The 21,478-nt window shown below is 34.8% G+C and overlaps 1 protein-coding gene and 1 non-coding gene across 2 annotated transcripts in view; both read right to left on the bottom strand.

The window, feature by feature from the left end:
• LOC125809198 (gamma-glutamylcyclotransferase 2-3) overlaps window positions 1–21,478 on the bottom strand; it is a 1,073,903-nt gene that overhangs the window by 165,676 nt on the left and 886,749 nt on the right. The window lies entirely within an intron of this gene.
• TRNAR-UCU (transfer RNA arginine (anticodon UCU)) lies at window positions 3,637–3,709 on the bottom strand. The gene has a single exon. It is a non-coding gene; the product is annotated as a tRNA-Arg (tRNA).

Genomic DNA, 21,478 nt, shown 5'->3' with positions numbered 1-21,478 from the left:
TTCAAACACCTACTTATGATGGATATCAATATTTTTTTACCATAGTGGATGATTTTAGTAGAGGAACTTGGACTTTTTTGCTAACCACTAAAAGCAATGCATTCACTATTCTTAAGTCCTTCCTTGCTATGATAGAAAGACAATTTCAACAAAAAGTCAAAATCATTAGATCAGATAATGCTTGGGAATTATGTTCCAGTTCTGAAAATTCTAGATTCCTATCCTCCCAAGGAATTATTCATCAAACCTCTTGTGTCACCACACTACAATAAAATGGTGTGGTTGAACAAAAACACAAACATTTATTGGCAATTTGTCGAGCCCTTCTTTTTCAGTCTCAGCTTCCACATAAATTTTGGGGGGATGCTCTTATGACAACCACTTACTTGATTAATAGGTGCCCCACTAAGTTATTTTCTTTCAAAACACCTTATGAAAGATTGTTTCACCATCCTCCTTCTTGCTCTCATTTAAAGTGTTTTGGGTGTCTTGACTTTGCCTCTACTCTTTCTCAGGGAAGATCTAAATTAGCGCCAAGGGCTGAGCCCTGTGTTTTTCTTGGATATCCATTTGGCAAAAAAGGTTACAAATTATTAAGTCTCATTTCTCAAAAGTGTTTTGTTTCAAGGGATGTTAAATTCCATGAAGATATTTACCCTTTCTCTGCCATTCAACCCTCTGTTTCTATGTTTCCTTTTGACATTCCTCAAACCTATTATGAGCCTAATTTTTCCTCTAGTACGTCACCTCCTCCTGTTCCTATTATTCCTGTCCCTCATTCCCTTGTTTCGAATCCTCCTATTTCTTCTCCAGATCCTGCTGTCTTACGAAAATACACTAGATCTGTCAAGACTCCAGCCTACCTTGGAGATTATGTTTGCAATAGTGTCCATCTTTATCGTGTGTCTGATATTTGTTTCTCTTACCCTTCATCTGTTTCCCTTTTCACTATTTCTGTTTTATCTCACTCTAACCAGAATTATATCACTTCTTTGTCCCATATTCAAGAGCCTACTTCTTTTACCCAAGCTATTTTATATCCGGGTTGGCAAGATGCTATGACTAAGGAGCTAGAGGCTTTGATCACTAATGACACTTGGGAAGTGGTCTCATTACCTCCGGGAAAGAAAGCTTGGCCTACTAAATGGGTCTACAAAGTTAAGCTCAATTCATCCGGTTTTGTAGAGAGATTGAAGGCTAGGTTAGTTGTACGAGGTGATTTTCAAAAAGACGGTATTGATTTTACAGAAACTTTCAGCCCTGTCGTCAAGATTACTACTATACGTTGTTTGCTTGCTATTGCCATTAAGAAGGGCTGGGGGTTATATCAATTAGATGTAAACAACACATTTCTTCATGGTGAGTTAGATGAGGAAGTCTACATGAAATTTCCAGCTGGTTTGAAAGTGGCTGATCCTACTCAAGTTTGTCGTCTAAAGAAGTCTCTTTACGGCTTAAAACAGGCCTCGAGACAGTGGTATGCTCGTCTGACTTCAGCCTTGCAGTTTAAAGGTTTTACTCACTCCCTAAATGATTATTCACTTTTTTATAAGTGTCATGATTCTTCTATTTCTATCCTAGGCGTCTATGTTGATGATATTCTACTTACAGGCAATAACAAGGCATAATTAGATGCTTTAAAATCATTCTTGGACTCAGAAATTAAGATAAAAGATTTGGGGGACTTACACTATTTTTTGGGTATTGAAGTAATCAGGGAACCCCATGGTTTAATTCTTAATCAACGAAAGTTCATCCTGGAGCTCTTATCGGAATATGAGTACCTTGGCCTTAAACCCGCATCTTCCCCTTTGGATCCCACTCACAAATTACAATCAGTTATGGGTTGTCCCCTTCCTAATGCTACTAGTTATCGCGGCTTATTGGGCAACTCAACTTCCTCACCTACACACGCCCTGACATCTTTTTTTCCGTCCAACATCTTAGTCAATATATGCAACAACCTCATCAAGCACATCTCTTGGCTGCCTATCATGTCCTTCGATATCTTCTTTCCGACCCTGGCTTAGGGATTTTCCTCAATTCTTCCCCTTCTTTCACCTTATTGACTTTTTGTGACTCTGACTGGGCTACTTGTCCTGACTCTCGCCGGTCAGTCAGTGGTTTCTACATTAGCCTCGGTGGTAGTCCTATTTCTTGGAAATCGAAAAATCAACCATCTCTTTCGCTTTCCTATGTCGAAGCAGAGTATAGGTCTATGCGTCGTGTTGTTGCCGAGTTAACATGGCTTGTCCGTCTTCTTTCTGATCTTACACTGTCTCCTTCTCTACCCATTTCTCTTCATTCCGACAGCCAGGCCGCGATTCATATCGCCAAAAATCCTGTTTTTCATGAGCGGACGAAGCATGTTGACTTAGATTGCCACTTCTTCCGGCAACAATATCTTGCTGGTTTGATTTCTTTATCGTTTCTTCCTTCGTCTTCCCAGATAGCAGATCTTTTTACTAAACCGCTTCCAGGTACCTCTCATCATCTTCTGTTAAGCAAATTGGGTGTTCGTTCCTCCCCTCCAATTCGAGGGGGGGGGTGTTGGAATTACAGATGATGGAAATCCAGTAGGGAAGAAAGATAGTAAAGGTTTCATTATGAAAGAGAAGAGTGTTTCAGACATAGATATTGCAAAATTGAAAAGAGCAAAGTAAAAATGAAGACTGAAGAAACACGTGGCCTCACAGCTGGCACCAATCCAGAACCTTCCACAATTTTCTGTTCTTGTGTAAATATTATTTCCATTTATGTTTTTATTAATTGTAAATAATAGTTTGTTACAAGGTAGCCAATTGAGATAGGACACCTGTTAGTCTGTTAGCATTTTAATTCCGCGTATTTCCTATATATACATTTGCTATGCAGAAATAAGATATACAGAAAATTTAGCTCAATTGTTCTTCGTCTACTCATTCATCTATATTTAATTTGAGAACGGAAATAACAGTTATCAAGTACCGATTCTAATATTAACAAACTAGATAGTATTTTTAGTGATTATTTTTTAGTATTGCAGATCAATAATAATATTTATTCTAGTAATAAATAATTTTATTGAAAGTATCTTATGACGGTCTAACTAAAAGTTAAGTTATTTATCAAAGGTATTTTTCTAAGATATATTTCTTGTCACATCAAACACTTTGTGGAGCAGTTCGAATGAATCTCTAATAATGGAGGATAAATTATAAAATGAAAGAAAAAGAGTTATATTTATCTTTGAAAAAAAATCCATACCATACCTTAAATAATGTGGGTGTTGATCTTTAACGACAATTAATAATTTTATTTTATTTTCTTATCATACCTTTTTATAGTAGCTCTACCTTAGATCCTACTTTCTTATAGGTTTATCATTCAAATTCATATTAATGTATGACATTATATAACGACTAAAACGGTAACAATCTTACCAAATGTTTTATTCGTTAAAACAATATGATACATTATAAAACAATATGTAATATCCATAAAAAAAAGTGTTAAGGGACCGATGAAGAAAGTGGTTTAGGTGATAAATGTCCTCAATTCCAAACAAAACAAAATTAGGATCAGATTAATTATTATTTTTCTACTTAAAAACTCAATTCATGCTGACGTGTCATATAAAAATATTGACAAAAAGATCACGCCCAGTGGGACTCGAACCCACAATCGCTTGATTAGAAGTCAAGCGCCTTATCCATTAGGCCATGGGCGCTGTTGTACATTAATCCAACAAAGTATTTATATATTAGGTTTTCTAAACATTATTTGAAGGATTGTAATACACCAAATTAATGAAACCAAAAAAATTAAAACTAGCAAGAGTTAATTGACACTACTACAATACCATTGACAAGAATAAATATGCAGACAAATATTTAAAAGGAAAGAACTATCATGCTTTAACTCTATGATGTAGGAATCCCAACTCATAACTCTTTTAAATCACAATTTTATTCATCTTGAACACTCAATTATCTTTCTTTTTTTTTCATTCGGCATTTGATATCCATATTGGAGCACAACTAAATTCAGATTCGCGTCGGAAAGTTCCACATTCAGAGTGTAGGCGAGGGGGGAGGGGTGGTAAAACGCTCCCTAACAAAAGCGACTCTGTACCTAAGGAGACTCGAATTCAAGACCTATTAGTTACTGTTGAAAGAGTATTTACAACTCCACCATAACTTTGATTGGTCATTTCTCTTTATTTAGAAGCCATGAGTTGTTAGGGTCAAACATGCCTGCGAACATTTCGATACTTTTTGCTTACTATTATATTGTTTTTTATGATTCTCAATTTTCAATGTCAGATAAGATGCACATAAAAAATTGTGCTCACTAAATTGTCTAACAAGTTGAGTTTGCTAATGGGGAACTTACATAGATATGTAATATTAAGGATTCGTTTGGCCTAGAGATTACTTGAGAAAAACTTGGGAAATTTTTTGGAAGTGATGTTTGGTCATATAATTTGGTAAATATATTTGTCAAGTATCCCAACTTCTCAAATACTAGAAAAAACTAATATTTGGGGTCAAATTCTAATATTTGAGAATTTTAAAAAATTAAAAATTTCCCCAAATTTTTATATTTTATAAGAAATACCCATTATTTATTAATGAGAAAATTGTATGAAATAACAAACATTTAATTCATACTAAATGTTATAGCTATAGTTTACTTTATTTCCAATTCGCAGCTACTATTCCACATAGTTTGCTATCTAGCGGGACCCATGATTTGTATAAAGAGGCGAAAGGTATATTTGTATAAGGATATATACAAATCAAAGTAGTTCTTTTCTATCCCCATTTACACTATTTTCTCCTAAAATTTCTCACCTAGATTAGTTTCCTCTCACCCACATTATTTTGAATTTTGAATTTTCGTTCTTTTCTCTCCCCATTTACACAATTTTCTCCTAAATTCTCTCATCCAGATTAGTTTCCTCTCACCCACATTACTTTTGAATTTTGAATTTTCGTTCTTTTCTCCCCACATTTACACAATTTTCTCCTAAATTCTCTCACCCAAATTAGTTTCCTCTCACCAACATTATTTTTGAATTGTCGCCATTACCCTCCCGATTGTGCTATTAAAATTTCAGGTAACCGTCAAAAATATGTTGAAATCAACTTTATACTTTTTTTCTTTGTATTCTGTATAATATTTTTAATTTTTTTCATGAATTTTCATATACATATACAGATTCAACTAACCAAATTTTTATTTATATTATATACATATTACACATATATACATATACAACTAAAAAGCACAACAAAAAGAACATATACTTATACAAATTACAGCTAATACTATTTCTTATTTGCATATAAATTTCACATATACACTTATACAAAGAACACGTACATATACAAATTACAGCTATATATACATATACAATGGACAAGCCTAACAAAAAACACATATACATATACAAATAGCATCTAATATACAAACGTAATTATCATAATAAAAGACGAACATGACTGTATACATATACAAATATAGAAAAAACTGAAACGTTTTATATACAAATTATCCAATTGTATAAATTAATTTATACAAAACTGAACAATTTGTATATAAATTGGATGTATATAGCGAATTATACAAATCAAAAGCTCCATAGCAAACATAAAATTTGTTATGGAGCGCAATTATGCGAACTATAGCTATAACATACAAATATGATTTTTATGTTTGCTAAACCTAAAATTTACTCTTTATTAATTTCAACTAATATTTGTTACTACCTCCTCCGAAAAAGTTTGAGTTCTAATTTGAGTGATAAAATTTAGAAGAAAAGAACAAATAGTGTTTAATGAGTTATAATTATAACTGAATCAGGGATAAATTTGAGTATGCGATTAATGTATTGTCTTGCCTATATTGTTATTTTGTTATTGTTGTTTGTTATCAATTATACTATAAGGTTATTTTTTAACTGAATATATTCATTATAAAATGATGATATAAATTTATGAGTATATTTAATAATTTTTAGAACTTATGGTATAAATAATATTTTTTGAAATAGTCAAATATTTTTGAGAAAAATTGGGGTCAAACACATGGTGAAACTTCACCAAAAACTTCACCCAAATATGATTTGCCAAGAATATTTGAGAACTTGGGGTCAAACGCTAGCTAAGAAAATATTTATCATTTATAGCATTAATATTTTTTTATTGGACACTTATATTACATTTATAATACTATTTTAATATATTTTAAAACACTTGTAATTCATTTATATTTCTTGCATAATTCACTTTTAATATATAGGTGATTTATCATAGTATTGTAATGTATTGTTATAAATAAATGGTAATAAATATTAAATATCACTAAAATCACTAATTATTTATTAAAAAGTATTCAAGTAATTTTTCCTTTGCTAATTATGATTTAAAAGTCTTGGGCCAACATCTTTGAGTTCATGATCGGTTTGATTATAATACATCACAATTTAAAACTGTTAAAAAAAAAGGATTCCATTCAATACCCAGATTTTTTATTCCTTTTACTTCCAACACATCACGAATAAGTCAGGTTCATTACATTAAAAAAATAAATAAAATTGCTGAGCAAGCTAAGTTACAGCAGAACAATGATCAATTTTTTGTGTTTTAAAACGTGTGAATGAAGAAAGGAAAAAAGGATAAATATATTTTTGAACTATCCTAAATGATATACACATACTTGTTGGGTTCGAAAGTGATTAGAGCGTCAAGCTTAAAATTGCATATCATATGGTTGATAAATCAGATGACAAAAACTTATACTAAAAACATAATATTATTATATGGTTTTGCCAATCGACCTACATATGAAAAACTAATAAAATAAAATATTAAAACTGTTGAGGGAAAATCTCCCCATAAACAAAATTCTTTATTGACTATATTGTGGATGTTCTTTGTGTTCTTGATATGAGAAGATGAGTCTTCAATTTATAGAGTTCCAAACTTTTCTTTCAAGGAAAGAATAACTCAAATATAGAAGAATATTATGTTTTCTTTTCATGAAAAGTAAAAACATTTATGGTAATGTTTTGTCTTTTCTTTTAGGAAAAATAAACTTCAAATAAGGTAAGCTAATCAAGGCAAAACCCTAACACATCTCCTCTTTTGGTGGGATTTTCTTGACAAAACTTGATACACCTTCTTCAAATGTATGATAATCTTCATTCTTCACATAGTCTTCATCACTGTTGCTTGCCATGGTTAAAAATAAGGTATAAAATATATGGGTTAAAATTGGTTTTAAAATAGAGAAAATACATAACCCCCCTCCCCCTCCCCCGAACTTGATCGAATAACTTACTTTAACACTTAAACTACACGAGCGTTTAAATACCCCCCTTAACATCTTTGAAGTGAATTAAATGCACTCCTAAGGGATGACGTGGCAAAGAGTGTGAGTTCACTCACCTAATAGCATGTGAAGGAATTAAAAAAGAAAAAAAATTATAAAATCATACACATATCATTTTTTTATAGGTCAATATATAATTAATATTTAAAATATTATTTTGTTAATATATTAACTTTTATTAAACTATATGGATTTTCTTATTGGTCCACAAAACTTTTAAATTTTTTTCTCTTTATTTTATTGTCTTCCCCAATAAGCTTCTTCTCCATTGAAACATCTTTTTTTCCTCCATCTTCATCTTCAACTCTATCAGCTACTTCAATTTCACCATCTCTTTAGTAATCCACAAAACCCAACACCAACATTTTATTATTGACGTCAATTTCACACATATAAATTTTATCGATTTTCATCGGAGCTTAAAAAAACTTGTTGGTTCACTAAATAAGACGAAGAAAGGAAGAGATATAGGAGGTGTGGTGGAGCTCGTTGGAAAATATGAAGAGGAAAAAAATGAATAGTTAAGAGCTAGAAATGGTGAAGAAGGAAGAAGAAAGAAGTGAGTGGGTGAGGGCTGGGTATTGGGGGGAAATAAAAAGGGGTTGGGTATTGGGGGGAAATAAAAAGGGGGTGGGTGGGGGAAATAAAAATAGATCCATATTTAAATTTTAATTTTAGAAAATGCATTTGTAAATTACTTAGTGTAAATAAATTTTAAGTAATGTTAAAGAAAAAATTGTGAAAATAATTTATAAAAAAATTAATTAATGACATGGTGCTGACATGGCTATGTTATGGCACTTACATGGTTATGATGTGGCAAGTGAGAGTGGTATAATAATCTCAAGGTGGTTTTTAATTCACTTCAAAGATTTTAAGAGGGTATTTAAACGCCCGTGTAGTTTAAGTGCTAAAGTAAGTTATCCGACCAAGTTTAGGGAGATTTTTATGTGTTTTCTCTTAAAAATATTTTGTTTTTATTTTTAAAATTGCAGCAATAGGAATGTTGATATGGTTTAAATCTCTTCTCCACATGCAGCTCGACAAAAATCTTCATTATCATCAAATTGATTTGAAACCATCTTGAGCCTGTCTTCAACCTCATTGAACCATAGGACCATGGGATCGTTGGACCATGTGTTCTGATATCACTTGATGGCTTCGAAAGTGATTAGAGCGTCATGCGGAAACTTACAATTGCATATCATACGGTTGATAAATCAGATGACAAAAACTTAGACTAAAAACATAATATTATTATATGGTTTAGCCAATCGGCCTACATATGAAAAACTAATAAAATAAAATACTAAAACTGTTGAGGGAAAATCTCCCCACAAACAACTTTTTATTGACTACATTGTGGATGTTCTTGTGTTCTTGATATGAGAAGAGAGGTCTTCAATTTATAGTGTTCCAAACTTTTCTTCCAAGAAAAGAATAACTCAAATATAGAAGAATATTATAATATTTTCCTTTCATGAAAAGTAAAAAAAAATATTTATGGTAATGTTTTGTCTTATCTTTTAGGAAAAAATAAACTTCAAATAAGGTAAGAAAATCAGGGCAAAACCCTAACAATACTCTCCGTCATACTTTTCGGACATTGGTGCTCATGCCTCCCAAAAACTAGAGCATATTTTTCCTTCACATAGGAACACGTGGTGCAATCCTACCGAGGGACCCAATTTGACCAATAAATCAAACCCAAACACTCATATCCACCCATGACTCGGTTAACCCACCATATAACCCATTACTCACACTTAAACTAACCTATCCAAAAACCTAAAAAAAAATCCCCATTTGCATCGTAAGTCATCCACAAATACAAGAAATAGTCAACTTAAACTTTTATTTTGTATAGAACTGAAACCTGATTTAAGCTCACCGGACCTTCTTGTGGGACTTGATTGGAAAGCGGGAGGGGGAGGGGGTAAGGGTTAAAGTTCGACTGGTAACTGGGGAGCTTCTAAATCACCAGAAAGCATCCCACTACTTCTTGTTGATAAAATATTTTTCCAACAATTCTTTCATTGATGGTCGGCGTGCAGGGGATTTCTGCAAGCAAAACATGGTAACAATTATGGAGAGTAATTAATGCTTGTTCTTTGTCTAATGATTCAACATTGATCAACCAAATCAAGAAGTTTTCTGGCTCGGGCAAGGTGATGTGCCTAAGAGAGAAGATTAGCACGTTGGAATTCAGACATGGGTGACCCCATTACCTGAAGTGGCCTACGCACAGTAATAAGAACTAACAAAAGCACCCCTACGTCCAACTCAGTCGTTTATCTCATAAACCTAAAACCCTAGTGTGAGTAATGAGTTGAGAGAAATGGGGATATTTTAGGTTTTTGGATAGGTTAGTTTAAGTATGAGTAATGGGTTACACGAGTGGGTTAATCGGGTCATGGGTGGATATGAGTGTTTGGGTTTAACTTATTGGTCAAATCAGGTCCTTCCGTAGGATTGCGCCACATGTCCCTATTTAGTCTTTCGTTAGAGTGAATGACAAATATGCTCTAGTTTTTGGACGACAGGGGCACCAATGTCTCAAAAGTACGACAGAGGGTATCTATATTTCATTTACGATAGTTCGGGAGTATATTTGTCCTTTTTCCTAATGAAAAATGAAGAGTTGTTACGGGATGAACAAGAGTCTTAAGGAAATTACTATAATTTTTGTATTTCTTGTATTCTTCTGATTGAGGGAAATAGATCATGGAAGTAGAAGATTAATACACTACTTCTCCAGAATTTAGTGCCATGTTTAGCAAGGTCGAAGTGATTATGTACCAGAAGAATTGGTGGTAGTCTGGTTAAAGATTACACTAGGTAACCTTCTTATTATTTATCTAAGGAGGAAAAAAGTTTCTAAAAGTTAACTCTTTTGATATTTATCATGTGTGTCTCTGGAAAAAGGTATGCAAACCATATGTTTTTTGAATGAATTTTCCTTGGCAAGTAGTGTTGCCTTTAAAATTCTTGTTTGCAGAATGAGATATGCATATTTTAGTTTAATAAGCTATTATGTCAAAATATTTTAGTTGGAAGGCTATTTGAAAAGAAAGATATATTTATGTGATAATCTAAGGATATGTTTTATTTTGTTTGTAGACTAATTTTTTTTTTGTAGTTTTGAATTTCGTGTGCAATTTGATTGTATTTGATTTTTGTAGACTAAAAACTTTTGTAGTTTTCTACTCTGGATATATTAGACTGTGCAATTGGTTTGAAAAATATGAAAACTTCACCTAATAATTTAGTGTTGTACTTTTGATTGTCTACTCCATTTGAATTTGAAACTGATTTGAAGTCATAAAAACTTCATCCACATGCAAAGTTCATTCGGTTGAAAATTTGAAGAATATAAAGCTTTATTGTTAAATTGAAACAAATTGAACAAATTATTTTTGTCTTTGTTGTTAGTATTCTAAATACTAAGTGGTATATCTAATTGTTATAGCAGAAAACAAAAAAGATCAGTGACTTAAAGTGTGTGATTTTTTGCCTAAAATAGGTGCCTGTATGAGATGAACTTTGACATTGTGTAAAGATCGTCAACGGAAATTGAAGCACTATAATTCTTTTGTAGAATAATATTTCCAAAAGAATTTTCATGCTGCCAATGACATTTTGATAGTGTGGAAAAAATATGTGGAAAAATTATTTTCAAAGACTTGAAAAATATTTTTTAGATGATATTTAAAATGTGGGGGTTCTTTGCTTATGATAAAGATAAAATTAGGCTTAGTGTTTAATTTAAATTTGAAGCACAAGATATGAAATTCAATGATATTTTTGTATTATGTTAGACCCACAAAATTCTTGAATTATATTTGATGTTGTGGTCGTTGAGTTTCTCTTTTACTAGTATATGGTATGACTAGTATGAAACTACCAAATTATATATATACTTGTTCAAAATAGTTGTGTTCTTTTATGAAAAGTGTCACTTAAAATGTTGTGATTTTTCATGAAATATATGTTAATTAAAATATAACTATTCGTATAGACATGAATATTGATGAATAGTCATCTGTCATATTTTGTAAACGAAACATTTAGGTTATATTGCCCTTATTGGACCCGATGAGACTATGTTCATGGATAGTTCTATAATAATCAAATTGAATGTTATGGAAAGGTCCTTCTGAAAATGACATCTAACAAGGTGGTGACTCTAAACAATGTTTATATCAAACAAAATTGTAATAAGAAGGAACAAAAAAATTGTGAGGAAAAGTTACATCATGGAGGGTTTTTTAAACTCAATATTTTTGTTAGTTCTCACTTGGTTGAGTCAAACTGTTTGTGGCATGAACGCTTGGGACATGTCAATAACAAAATCTTGTAAGGAAAACTGATCAACTTAGAAGTTTTGTCTAACTTTGAGTGCAATAAATAAAAATGTCAAGTTTGTGTTGAATCTAAGTATGTTAAGCATTCTTATAAATCTGTTGAAAGGAATTATTATCCCTTAGAGAGTTGATTTACACCAACATTTGTGTTATGAAGTCAACACCATCTCTAAGAGTGCCCTTTACCGTCTCCAAGCATTGGACAAATATCTCGACTGCATCCATTTCTGCATTAACTTTTGTGATCCACTATTTACCAAGCGAGACGTCCTCAGGCAGGACCTTCTGATTATTCTTGTCCGCCTTAGTAGTTGTGCGATACTTGACAAATTTCTTACGTTCTTGTTATGCCAAGTTAACCTAAAACTCTAAGCATCGCTAAGATAATAGAAGAGAAACCACAAAATAATTGTTAGGATGAAATGTATAGTGAACTTTGATTGATGAGTTTACAAATGGATGTCCCTCTATTTATACTACTCACTTAGGGGTTAACATGTAGATAATATTTATTGTACAAGTCCCTACATATTTACAAATAAGTCCCTCTTCTAGAATTTTCTACATAACTAGAAGATTCCAAGGACCTTCTATGCAAATCCATGAAATACTAGGATCTACCGTGAAATCCTTCACATGTTTCTAGAACCTTCCACTATGGACTAGCCTTCTTACTATGTAAGGCTTCCACATGGATAATGTAACATCTCGCAACTAGAAAGAACTAGAAGGAAGTTTAAAATCTGGAAATAGTTATTTTTGGGAAGAATTTAAAAAAGGGAAAAAGGATAAATATACCCTCGAACTATCGTAAATGGTATGTAGATACCCTTCGTTATACTTTTAGGACATTGATGCCCTTACTGTCTAATTTTTGGAGTGTATATACCCTTTGAACTAACGGAAAGACACGTGTCACGATCTTAACGATTTATCCAAAATTAATTTAATTTTACCCACAATTAAAAAATTGACCCGAATAATTAAAAACCCACCAAATATTTTTAAGACCCACGACCAAATAAATCTAATTTTCCCTTTCTTCTCAAGTTCCGGCAACCAAAGACTGTACTGCAACTCCATCTTCTCCGGGGAAGTTCCACAAACAAAGCCACCTCTAACTGCTACAAACCCAACATCCGGCGATCCGACGAAATCAGCGAGGTTGCAACCCTTAGGCCACCACACACTCATCTCTCCCTCATCGATGTACCAACAGCTCTGGCGAGCAGCCGAGCATACCTCTAGCTCTCTTGACAAAGCTACAATAATGGAGACCAAGAGGACACTCCATAAACAAGAAAAAATCAATCTCATTTCCATCAATTGAGAAACCCCCAAAGTTCTACTCATACATTCAAAGAGTTTTTGTCTGTTTCATTTATTTTGTCTAAAAAAGATTAGTGGATCTTACTTTGTTGATGAGAATTGTATTAAATTAGGGTAGCAATTAATATGAAATTTAACTTAAAAAAAAAACTATAACAATCTCTGTTAGGAAGGAGAAAATCGAGAAATTTAACTTAAAAAAAGAAGAAGCTATAACCTTCTCTGTCAGGAAGGAAAAGATCGAGAAGATAGTCTATTGGGGGTTTGGGGTTATAATTTGGTGCGGGTCTTAAATTATTTGGGTGGGTTTTTATTTAATCGGGTCAATTTTTTAATTATGGATAAAAGTTAAATAAATTTTGGATAGACCGTTTAGATCATGACACGTGTCCTTCCGTTAGTGCAAAGGGTATATACACTCCAAAAATTAAACGGTAAGGGCATCAATGTCCTAAAAGTATAACGAAGGGTATTTACATACCATTTACGATAATTCAAGGGTATATTTGTCCCTTTTCCCTTTAAAAAATCTGGAAATTTGGTAAAGGTATTAAAGTGAGTTTTTGGTCAACTTCACATGGCCATAGTTCCTAGCTCAGGATGAGTTAGGTGTGATTCCAGATATGGTAGGAAAGCCCTTGGAATGATCTTTCCAACACTGCCAAGTTTGCGTGATTCCGAGTTCGTATGAGTAAGTTATTCCCTTCGGAAGTTAGGCTGTTTGAATAAGGAAAGTCCAATCCGGATTTTAGAAGGGTAGTTTGGTCTTTTCCTTGCCCATGTTAATTAATTTGTTTTTAGGAGTTTAATTGGGTAAAGTTAGATTTTAGTTGGTTTTAGAAAAGTGAATTTCACGCTAGGGCTTGGAGAAAAGAGAAAGGAGAAAGAGAAGCAAGAACGTTCAAGATTTGTCGAGATTAACTTGTGGATTTTATCGGGGGTGATCCCTATAAGGTATGTGAGATCTCATAGCGTTGGGTTAATTCTCCCACATGCCAATCATGATTTATTTCAGCGAATTTAACTTATTGAAAGCATAGAAATTGAGTTCTTGAAAGGGTTTGTTGAAATTTCATTAGATTCTTGTTTCGTTGAGGAGTTGTTTGATCCTAATCTGTGATTTTAGGTTTTGATTTTGAGTAGAATCCGATGTACTTTGAACATTTAATTGATTCTAAGTGTTGGGTAAAAGAACCTACGGAGTTTAGAGGGTTTAGAGCTGAAAAACGAAGAAGAAATTTCGTCGAACAAAATTGGGAGGTGATGGCGCGTCGCGGAGCTGGTTCCAGTTTTAGGAATTTTCATTTCGCGTCACGGAGCCATCACAGAGACTTCTGCCTCAAAAGTAATTTTCTAAACTAAATTTTAAAAGCTTCTCCGCGTCACGGACCCACCCTTATATATTGATTTTCGGTCTTTTCTTATGTTTAGTTATCTAAAATCATTCCTAAACATCACGAGATCTTTCCAATCACAAATCACAATCCTTGAATCCATAATTTAATTCAAGGACCAGTTCAAAGTCAAGTCAAGAGAGGTCAAAAGTCAAGTTAAGAGAAAAGTTTTCCAAAAGTCTTTTGCAAACACTTTAACCTTGTTCTAAGACTTAAGGTTTGAGTTCAGTAAAGAGTAAAGTTGAAGTTCATTTCTTAAAAAGTATATGGGGACTAAGAATTTCCAAAGAGATTTGAAATGTTTTCACATTTAAATAAGAACGGAAACTGAGATTTCCAAAGAGCCTTCGGGCAAGTTTTCAGAAAAGAGTAATCGATTTCTAAATGAAGCAAGAGGGGAAACTTTGATTTCCAAGATAGCCTTTGATCTAAGTTTTTGAGCACTAATCTCAAATCACAGAAGAAGTATGTTTTTAAACATAAGAGCTAATATTATTATATTTTTGGGAGTAATAATGAGCACCGATATGGGTGAGAGTTCAGATAACTCACAGCCCCCATAAACCATGTAGCCATCATGGGAAGAAAAGGGTCATACTTTTTAGATGATTCCTTTAGTGCTTTTTAGCATAGACTAATGGATCCACTTAGTAGTTCAGGTCCTATGCCCTTGGCAAGGTATAGGATGCTCTGGCAGCGTAAGGGAAATCGTTGTATCATCACAATAGCTCTTACATGATGGTTGTCAGTTAGAGAAATTCCCACATAAGTTATTGTATTCTTATATACACAATTATTTGTATTTTTACATACATTTAAGAGTTATGTTGTATCCTTGCATACACATAGAGTTGACAACATGTTTTTAAACAATTTGTTTCTTTATAATGCACTTGTTTTAAATTGCTTTACATTGAAATGAGTTCAGTCATGTTGAGTTGGGTTGAGCCAGGTAAGTTCTTCAATTTCTTTTAGATTCTTCTCAAGCCTATGTTATTTTAGCATTCCAACTCGCATACTCGTACATTCAATGTACTGATGCCAGTTGACCTGCATCGTATTATTATGCAAACGTAGGTAACTAGGATCGGCATCCGGTGCACCGTTGATCCAGTTGAGCACTTCAGAGTCAGTAGTGAGCCTCCTAACATTTCTTAGGACTCCTTTATTGCTTTTAGTTCTTTTTAGTATTTCATTTGGTAGGATGATCGGGGTCCTGTCCCGACATCCATCTCAGTTGTTTTAGAGGCTTTATAGACAGTCAGATGTTAGTTCTTTAGTCTTTTTATTGTCATTATTCCTTGTTGAGACTTGAGTTTGCCTTAATGGCCAGTTGAATGTTCTTTAATAACATTCTAGTTTATTATACAAAAACTTATTTTTGTTGAGTTTTAAGTCTTTCGTTGAGTAAGTAAGAAAGGCCAGCGGTTCGCTTGGGCCAGCAATGGTTCTCGAGTGTCAGTCCCGCCCAGGGTGTAGGCTCGGGGAGTGACAAACTTGGTATCAGAGCCCAGAGTTCAATAGTCCTAGGGAGTCTATGAAGCCGTGTCTGTAGAGTCCTATTTATCGGTGTGAAGTGCACCACATCTATAATTAGGAGGCTGCAACATTTAGGAAAATTTCTCAATTCTTTCACACTAATTTCATGCATTAGAGTTTGCTCTCTAAAATGATTCCTTATAATTCGTGCTTGTGCGTGTTTTCAGATAATCATGCCTTCACAAAGAGCTGTCAGAGGTCGCCCTGCTAAGCGTAATGCTGAGGAGTAAGAGTTACCAAATACACCTGAAGTGCAACCTGAAGGGGAAGTCACTAATGTTGAGTTCAGAGAAGCAATTAGGATGCTGAGTGATCTTAGGTGTATTTATGCGCCTGATAACCAATTTATCCCATATATATAGCTAAGTTGAGAGCATTTTTTAGTAGTCGGAATTAAGTTTTGAGGTTCTTTTGATGTCGCTTTCTCTAACCAATATAATTAGATGTGACAGGGTGAAAAACATAAAAGAACGAGCCGAAATAGGGCACTTGGTCAGAGGTCGAAAAATAGCAGACGAAGTTGTAGAGAAAACGGGCCAAGAAGCTGGAGAATACACCACGAGGGAGCATCTCCGCGTAGCGGAGCCAATCTGCGTGCGCAAAAATAGAATTCCACTTAACAGTGGAATGCGCGATGGGAGCGCGTCGCGGAAAGGGTTCATCTGTGTGCAACTATAGGCGAGGGAACAAGTCCGCGTCGTGGACCTGGACACCAGAAATTGGCCACGTGTTTTATTTTAGACTATAAATAGTTTAAGTGTATTATTTCAGGGGATATCCAGTTTTGAAAAACGAGAGAGTAGCGATTTAGGCGATTTGGCTAACCCTTTCTAAGGCTTTTCTTCTACTCCTTCATTTTGGTAAACTCTTTCATGATCTATAAACATTACTTGATAATCTTTTGTTCTATGAGTAACTAAAGTCCCTTTTTCTAGGATTGCAGCTAAAATTAATGTATATTAGTATTTCTTTCTAGCATGAGATGGGATTTCTTGTGATTTATGCTTACATTCTTGTTTAACTATCTTAACGCATGATCAACATTGTTTGCTCTTGAACTCGGAAGATGAATAGAGGGATAGACCAAAGAATGTGAGAAATGTGTTCACTCTAGAGTAAAATTAAAGTGTTTTGTATATAAGATAGTCTTATACCTATATACCGCGCTTGATTAATATGCAAGAAGATAACTTAATGCTCCGGCATTGGTTCATGTCTATCCCCGCTCAACGATGTAGTTAGACTGTCAATGGTGGTAGGCGATTAGAGGTTGGGAGATCATGATTGTAAAATGAACCTTGCAACTCCATAATGATGTTAGTCTGTTGAGTGCTAGGATAAAGTAATTTTATGCCGGAAATTGGGTTATGCTGCAACCCTAGATTACTTACCCATATTGTGAAATTCTCTTGTTTAAAACTGTTTGATTGTAGTACTTAATTTGTGAGATTGTTCAACTTTCTAAAATTGTTTGCTGCATAAGTAAATTTATGTTAAACTTAACAAAGTTGTTGTCTGTGATTTATAGTCCCTTGGATTCGATAATTCGGCTCGAAAGATTTGTTGTACTACTTGAGCGACCACGTGCACTTGTGTGTGCTTTTGGACGCAACACTGAGTCAAGCTGTAACTAACCAGGTTGGGCAGCAAAGAGGATCTTGACAAGAAGGGGCTGACATTTCAAGGATTCGTGAGTTCTTGAGAATGAATCATCTAAGTTTCACTGGTTCAAGCACTTCTGAGGATCCGGAGAACTTTGTTGATGAACTGAAAAAGTTGTTTGATGTGATGCATGTTGTTGATACTGAGAGAGTTGAGCTAGCTGCATATCAACTGAAGAATATTTCTAGGACTTGGTTTGACCAATGGAAAGAGGGTAGAGCTGAGAATGCACCACCTGCGAGTTGAGATTGTTTTGATGAGCTTTCTTGGGGAGTTTATTTCCTCGAGAACTAAAAGAGTCTAAGGTACGATAGTTCCTCACACTTAAGCAATATTTTTTGAGTGTTCATGAGTATGGATTGTAATTCACCCAACTATCTCGTTATGCTCCGAAAATGGTTGCGGACATGAGGAGTAGGATGAGTCTGTTTGTTGCTAGGTTGTCCCGTCTATCAAGCAAAGAGGGCTGGGTAGCAATGCTTATTGGGGACATGGAAATTTCAAGGTTGATGGTCTATGTGCAGCAAGTAGAGGAAGAGAAGCTAAGGGATATAGAGGAATTCAAGAATAAGAGAGCTAAGATAGGGAATGAGTCCGGGTAGCAGAAGAGTATTGCCAACCGGTCATCCTTCCAACAGAAACAAAAGGGACCTACTCTATCATCTGCTAGTGCACCTGCACCTAGGAACAAAGGTGAGTACAATGGTCAGAATTCCATAGCTAAGCATGCCCATTCTCAAGGTAGTGTGGCGCAAGGGGGTAGTAAGCCTCCTGCCTGCGCCAAATGTGGTAGGAACTACTCAGGTATTTGTCGTGAGGGCTCCACTGGTTGTTTCAAGTGTGGTCAGACAGGCATTTCATGCGAAAGTGTCCAAAGAACAAGCAGGGAAATGGTAATAGGGGCAATAGAGCCTAGTCTTCTTCAGTTGCTCCACCAGAAAAAAATTGCACCTAGAGGGGCTACTTCAGGTACTGGCAGAGGAACAAACTGCTTATATGCTATCAATAGTCACCAAGAGCAACAAAAAACACCAGATGTTGTCACTGGTATGATTCAAGTCTTTGACTTTACTGTTTATGCCTTGTTATATCTAGGAGCGAGTTTATCTTTTGTAACTCCATATGTTGCTATGAACTTTGATGTTATTCCTGAGCAACTTAGTGAACCATGCAGTGTCTCTACGCCTGTTGGTGAGTCTATTCAAGCAGAGAGAGTCTATCGTGATTATCCCGTTTCCGTCAATCACATGAGTACCATAGCCGATTTAATTGAGTTAGACATGGCAGATTTGATGTCATTCTTGGTATGGACTGGCTTCATATCTGTTATGCCTCAATTGATTGTAGAACTCGAGTAGTTAAGATTCAGTTTCCAAATGAGCCAGTCTTAGAGTGGAAAAACAGTTCAACAGTGTCTAACAGTCATTTCATTTCATACCTTAAGGCAAAAAAGCTGGTTTCTAAGGGGTGTGTCTATCACTTAGTCCGAGTTAATGACTCAAGTGTTAAGGTACCTCATATTCAGTCAGTTCCAGTAGTAAAAGAGTTTCCGAAAGTATTTCCAAATGATCTTCCCGAAGTCCCTCCTGAGAGAGATAGACTTCGGTATAGATCTTCTTCTAGATACTCGTCCTATATCTATTCCGCCATATAGAATGACACCAGTAGAGTTGAAAGAGCAGTTAAATGATCTATTAAATAAGGGATTTATTTGACCTATGTCTCACCTTGGGGCACTCCAGTCTTATTTGTGAGAAAGAAAAATGGTTCCCTTAGGATGTGTATAGATTACCGTCAATTGAACAAGGTTACCATCAAGAACAAGTATCTCTTCCAAGGATTGATGATCTTTTCGATCAGCTTCAGGGTGCTTCTTGTTTCTCAACAAATGACCTCAGATCAGGTTACTATCAGTTGAGAGTAAGGGAATGTGATATTTCAAAGACAGCTTTTAGGACCCGTTATGGTCATTATGAGTTTATGGTCATGTCATTCGGCTTAACCAATGCACCTGCAACGTTCATAGACCTTATGAATAGAGTATTCAAACCTTATTTAGATATGTTTATTATTGTCTTCATTGATGACATACTAATCTATTCAAGGAATAAAGAAGATCATGCTAGTCATCTTAGAATAGTTATTTAGACTTTGAAAGATAAGGAGTTATATGCTAAATTCTCTAAGTGTGAATTTTGGCTTGAGTCTGTAGCATTCTTAGGACATATTGTGTCTGGATAGGGAATTAAAGTTGATACTCAGAAAATTAAGGCAGCGCAGAATTGGTCTAGACCCACGTCTCCAACTGATATTAGGAGTTTCTTGGGTTTGACTGGCTATTATAGAAGGTTTGTAGAGGGGTTCTCGTCTATTTCACCCCCTTTGACCAAGTTAACTCAGAAGATAGTGAAATTTCAATGGTCTGAAGCTTGTAAGAAAAACTTTCAGGAATTGAAAAAAGAGGTTGACTATTGCCTCAGTTTTAACCTTACCAGAAGGTACTCAAGGTTTTATGGTGTACTGTGATGTATCTAGAGTTGGTTTGGGTTGTGTCTTAATGCAGAATGACAAAGTTATAACTTATGCCTCCAGACAGTTGAAAGTTAATGAGAAGAGCTACCCAACCCATGACTTAGAGTTGGTTGTTGTAGTATTCGCTTTGAAGATATAGCGCCATTACTTGTATGGTGTGCATGTTGATGATTCACTGATCACAATAGTCTTCAATATGTGTTCACTCAGAAAGAGCTTAATTTCAGACAAATGAGGTGGTTAAAATTACTCAATGATTATGACATAAGTATTCTTTATTACCTAGGTAAGGCTAATGTTGTTGTTGATGCCTTGAGCAGGTTGTTTATGGATAGTACTTGCCATGTTGAGGAAGAAAAGAGAGAGTTAGCGAAAGATGTGCATAGACTTGCACGCTTAGGAGTCTGACTAAAGGATTTCACCGAAGGAGGACTAGTGATGTTGACTGAGGCTGAATCTTCATTAGTGTCAGAAGTGAAAGAAAAGCAAGACCAAGATCCCATTTTTTTTGAATTGAAGGCAAATGTTCATAAGCAAAAAATATTAGCTTTTGAAGAAGAGGGAGATGGTGTATTGAGATATCAAGGTAGATTGTGTGTACCTATGGTGGATGGACTCCAAGAGAGGATCATGGAGGAAGCTCATAGCTCCATATATTCCATTCATCCGGGTTCCACAAAGATGTATCGTAACTTGAGAGAGGTTTATTGGTGGAATAACATGAAGAAAGGCATTGCAGAATTTGTCGCTAAGTGTCCAAATTGCCAACTAGTGAAAGTAGAGCACCAAAGGCCCGATGGTTTGGCTCAGAATATAGAAATTTCAAAATGGAAGTGAGAGATGATTAATATGGATTTCATCACAGATTTGCCAAGGTCTCGTAGACAACATGATTCTATTTGGTTGATTGTCGATATAATGACCAAATCAGCCTACTTTTTGCCGGTAAAGACTACCCATTCAACATAGGATTATGCCAGGTTATATATTCAGGAGGTGGTAAGACTTCATGGAGTCCCTGTTTCGATTATATCAGATAGAGGTGCACAATTTACTGTACAATTTTGGAAGTCATTCCAAAAAAGCTTGGGTTCAAAGGTGAACTTAAATACTGCCTTTCATCCTCAGACTGATGGGCAAGCAGAGCGCAATATTCAGGCTTTAGATGATATGTTGAGGGCTTGTGTGCTTGATTTCAAAGGGAATTGGGATGATCATCTGCCTCTCATTGAGTTTGCTTACAACAACAGTTACCACTTTAGCATCCAAATGGCTCTTTAT

Source organism: Solanum verrucosum, unplaced genomic scaffold, assembly GCF_900185275.1.
Source record: "Solanum verrucosum unplaced genomic scaffold, falcon-dt-bn FXZP01000062.1, whole genome shotgun sequence".
In the NCBI taxonomy this organism is placed as follows: Eukaryota; Viridiplantae; Streptophyta; class Magnoliopsida; order Solanales; family Solanaceae; genus Solanum; species Solanum verrucosum.
The sequence above is the reverse complement of the archived record's forward strand: the minus strand, read 5'-3'. Positions and strand labels throughout refer to the sequence as shown.